The sequence below is a fragment of the Myotis davidii genome, unplaced genomic scaffold, assembly GCF_000327345.1.
Source record: "Myotis davidii unplaced genomic scaffold, ASM32734v1 scaffold235, whole genome shotgun sequence".
NCBI classification, from domain to species: Eukaryota; Metazoa; Chordata; class Mammalia; order Chiroptera; family Vespertilionidae; genus Myotis; species Myotis davidii.
The window spans coordinates 1,537,356-1,542,656 of NW_006287462.1; the positions used below are offsets into that span (position 1 = coordinate 1,537,356).

General features: G+C 37.6%; 1 pseudogene; it reads right to left on the bottom strand.

Moving 5' to 3' along the window:
* Positions 1-2,411: 2,411 nt before the first annotated feature.
* On the bottom strand, positions 2,412-3,171 carry LOC107182395 (annotated as a pseudogene).
* Between the last annotated feature and the right edge of the window lie 2,130 nt (positions 3,172-5,301).

Sequence of the window (5,301 nt, forward strand, 5' to 3'; positions counted from 1 at the left end):
TAAAATGTCATTGTGATTTTGATTGGGATTGCATGAAATCTATACATTGCTTTGGGTAGTAGGGACATTTTAATAATATTAAGTCTTATAATCTATGAACATGAGATTTCTTTCTATTTGTTTTTAAACAAGCTTAGTAATAGAGATCTTATTTGTTTATTCATTGCTGTATCCCCCAGGACATAGAACATTGCTTGGTCCATACTATGTGATCAGTAAATGCTCTTTGAATAAGGGAAGGAACCTTATATATGGATCAAGTAATAAAATACATTAGCATTAAAGAACCCATTAATGAACCAGTGGTGCCCTCTGGTGATCAAACGTCATCACTGTAGCCTTTTTCTTGAAGTAATTGGCTATTGGGCTCCTCTAGTAGTTCACAGTATAATGTAACTGGAGGTTGTCCCAAAGAGATACAAGTAGTGTAAGAGTAATATCTTATAGGTAAATATCACTTTACAGTTGTCCAAAGTTTGGGGATACATAGAGATGTAGCAGGGTTCTCCATTAAAACAGAACCATCACCAATATGATGGTTCTGGCACATTCAAGAAAGAGTAAGAAAGCTAGCGGGGTTAAGAACTGAGTGAGTGATGATGAAAGAGGTTGTTGAGGTTGCAGATATTGTCTGGAGACTTGAGCTTTATTTATCCCTAATCGAAATCCGAGATATTCACCCAGCATAAGAGATGTTACAAAAATGACTTAATAAAAAAAACCTGTGAGTTAGAAATGTAGCTAAATGCTGTGTGAAGTTGGGTGAGGAACTTTGTTTTGCAAAGGTTCAAATTCTTCTTTTTAAAAATAGAGGCAATAGTACCTAATTTATTGGATTATTGTGAGGATTAGATGATTAAATAAGATAATTGAAGGAAGTGCCTTGTCAACTATAAAAAATTATATAAATATCCTGACCCACCCCACCCATCCCGGGAATCTTCTATTTTAGAGAGACAAAAATGATAACTCCCCACAGACAGTCGCTCTGATCTCCTCAGACCATTCTCTGGCAGGAAGCTCCACCCACGTCTCTCAGACTGAGAGGACAAACACTCCAAAGGCACGTAAACAATGTCCTTCCCCAACTTCTCTGAAGTCAAGTGTATTGGTTTCCTTTAAAGCAATAATTCTAAGGAAGCAACTCTACATAAGACAACATTTCCACTGAGTTTCCCCCCCACTTTATGAGGCATAATTGGCAAATATAATTGTATATATTTAACGTCTCCAACGTGATGACATCGTGGAATGATGATCAAGATCAAGGTAATTAACAAATTCATCACCTCACATAGTTAACCCTTTTTGTGGTGAGAAGATGTAATATCTACTCTCAGCAACTTTCAAATATATAAAACACTATTATTAAAGGTAGTCAGCATGCTGTACATTACATACTTTCAGTCCTTGATGAAAATGATAAAACAGCACAGAAATCACAAAATGTTAGCTTAGGAGAAAAATCCGTTACTTACTTAGAACTCACAAATAACAAATTAGTGGGTCTTTTGTGTTAATTCCTATGCAACATCTTTCTCCTATTTTAAAATTATGTATTCTTTGAAATGTGATTCGGTTCTCATTACACTTTTGACAGGTTTATGTCCAGTGTGATTTAATTAGGAGTTTGTTTTTGTTTTAAAAAAATTAATTGAGATAAATATGTGTTCATAACACAGATGAATTTCTCTAGGGTCTTTATTGAAAAGAAGTCACCCTGTTTTGTAGCTAAAGACACCAACATTGCTGGTTGGCTGGTTAGTCATTTCTTTACCAATGAAAAGAGACAGCATAGAGATTTCCTGGAAAATGAATTTATGTGAATGGAAATAGTAGGTTAAAATCTTTCTGCTTAACTATTTAGGAGCATAACATAGACTAAACAAGATTACAAAATATTAAACTGTGTAGAACTGGACTATCTATCCCTGCGCTGTTTAAGAAACTAAGGCAATGTGTCTCCCTTCTTATTTTTAAATGAATATGTCTTTTATTTCACTAACCAATAGTCATTGTGTACTTTTTATTCACTTAAAATTAAAAATTCAGAATATCATAAAGGATGACTAGTGGTTTTGATGTGACAGAAGATGATGGAGCTACTGGGACTTAGAAGTAAAATTCTCTCGGGGTATAGCCTATCATTTTAGGAAAAGAAAACTACCTTCGGAAGCTGTATTAATTTGGAATCACCATCCAAGAACTTTTACATGTATTGCATCATTAGTCTTGGATAGCTCAAATGCAGGGAGGATGGGCCAAGTATGAAAGAAAGGAGGAAAAGAGATTCAATTATGTTGTTGCCTAAGTACAAAGAAGAAAAAAAACCTTCAGTCTAACATATCTGCTATCATTCAAATAGAAAAATTTTCAATCATATATTTATGATTTTTATTTTTATGTTTTTCCAGTGTAACATTTTTATATTTAGAATTAGGCAGTTGGACCCAGTTTAGATGACCCCAATTTTATTGGCAACATCCAAAGCCTCATAGTGAGGAGTCAGTCGAACAGATGCCTTCTTCTCTCCATCAGGCCTGATCAGGGTGTGGCCTTGGCCACATCAATGTCATAGAGCTTCTTCACAGCCTGTTTGATCTGGTGCTTGTTGGCCTTGACGTCCACAATGAACACTACTGTAGTGATGGCGAACCTTCTGAGCTCGGCGTGTCAGCATTTTGAAAAACCCTAACTTAACTCTGGTGCCGTGTCACATATAGAAATTTTTTGATATTTGCAACCATAGTAAAACAAAGATTTATATTTTTGATATTTATTTTATATATTTAAATGCCATTTAACAAAGAAAAATCAATCAAAAAAATGAGTTTGCGTGTCACCTCTGACACGCGTGTCATAGGTTCGCCATCGCTGCACTAGTGTATTGTTGTCTTCTATCTTCTCCATGGCTAACTTGGTAGTCAGGGGGAAGTTGATGATGGCATAATGGTCAAGTTGTTTCTTCTGGGTGTGTTCTTCTGAGGATGTTTAGGCTGCCTCCGGAGCCTCAGTGTCTTTGGCTGTCGGAAGGGGGGTGACCTGTGGATATTTTTGTGTGTGTGTGTGGCTGTAGATGCCTTTCAACACTGCTTTCTTTGCCTTCAAAGCCTTTGCTTTGGCTTTAGCTTTGGGAGGGACAGGGGCTTCCTTCTTAGCTTTTGGCACCATCTTCATGTTTATGACTTTTAATTACAAAAGTAGAACCTGCTCTATCTTTAAAAATACAGAAGCATATGGTAGTCTTTTGATGTGCCAACTTGGCTAGGCTATAGTCCCGAGTTATCCATCAAATGCTAATCTAGGTGCTTCTTGAAGGTATTTTGTAGATCTGATTAAAGTCCATAATCAGTTTAATTTAAAGAAGATTATGGGTTAGATTCATTCTGTTGAAAGGCCTTAAGAGCAGAGCTGAGGCATCCCTGAAGTAGAAGCAGCTCTCCCTGCACACTGCAGCTTTAGCATGTGCCTAAGAATTCCAGGTTGCCCTTCCTCACATCATGTCCAACAGATTTTGGACTTGCTTTATCAGACCTGACAGCTACATGAACACACTTCTTACCATATATTTAGCATTTCACTCCTCTTTACTGTGAGTCCTACCTGATACAAATTTTGGTGAGGCGAGAGGAACAGAATCTGAAGGATGCATTTTCTGAATTGGTTCTGGGTTTTCTGGAATTGATTCTCTCGTTGATAGATTTAAAGTTACCAGTGACTCTATTGCTCTTAGTAAAGACAGCACTGATGGTCCACGGTTTGATGTGGCAACAGAGGTATGCAAAATATTACCACTGACTACTCCCAACCAAATACCTATTGAAGGTGAGGTTCTGGGTGACCATGTATTTGCTATGTTAGGATATTTTAGTCAGACTAATTAGTATAATGGGATTGACTGGTTGTCCTACCTGTGCTGGAACAAATGGAAAAAAAATAAGAATGAATTCTAGTCTTGAAATTCCCAGCATGAGCCCTGCATAAATCACTTTAAAGCTTCAACATCTTCCCTGAAAGAACTCTTGTCTATCCTAGTTCCAGGGCTATGCTCTCTGAGAACCAAACCCAGAGTCACATACTGTGGTTGACTAAATTAAATGCAAAGTGAATTCCCTCCCAGGGTGCTATTAAACTGAGGGCATTTATTGGGAAGGAATGAGTTCCTTAAAATTAGAATGGGGTCACATAGGAAGCTCCTGATAAAGCTGGGGAATATTGAACCCCTAAATTCTGCCAAGTCTTTTCCCCACCCCCAGGAAAAGCAGTTCTTTCATCTTTGCCTAAAAAAAAACACAATGGCCTCTCTGAAGCAGTTGTCTGACAAGGCCCTACTTACTCTCCGAAGGAAGTACTGTTTAATATCGCTTTTGGATTCTAAACCTATCATTGGATTCAGTTCACAGAAGGCCCCAAAGGTTGAGGTAGAGATTTTAACCCAAGAGGAGGTTCACTATACACTGAAAGAACTGTATTATTATTCTTTTCAGGTCCAATTTATAGCAACAGAAATAATGGTAATGTGTGTGAGAATGGATCTTAAAGGTTTGGGATAATTGTGGAAGAATATGTTGTTGGAGCAGGATAATTTTATTTATATGGGGTCAAGTGTGAGAGATTCTGGATTCAAGTTTTAGTTTCAGGGGATGGAATGGCTTTACCATTTGGTCCATTGACTGAAATGTGGACTAGAGAACAGCTTATCCAGTCGTGGGCAAACTATGGCCCGCGGGCCAGATACGGCCCGTTTGAAATGAATAAAACTAAAAAAAAAAAAAAAAGACCGTACCCTTTTATGTAATGATGTTTACTTTGAATTTATATTAGTTCACACAAACACTCCATCCAGGCTTTTGTTCCGGCCCTCCGGTCCAGTTTAAGAACCCATGTGGCCCCCGAGTCAAAATGTTTGCCCACCCCTGCTCCAGAGCCTCTCCCTACATCCACTCATGTTGCAAATGGCTGTTTGATCCTTTCTTATGGCTGAGTAGTAGTCCATTGTGTATATGTACCACATCTTTATCAAGTCCTCTATCGCAGGACATTTTGGTTGTTTCTATGTCTGGGCCACCCTGAATAATGAGAGTTTATCATATATGGCCTTTATTATGTTGAGGTACTTTCCTTCTATTCCTATTTTATTGAGTGTTTTAATCATAAATGGATGTTGTATCTTATCAAAGGCTTTTTCTGCATCTATTGATAAGATCATACGATTTTTTTCTTTTCTTTTGTTAATGTGGTGTATTACCACACTGCAAATGTTGAGCCATCCTTGTGCCCCTGGTATGAATCCCACTTGAT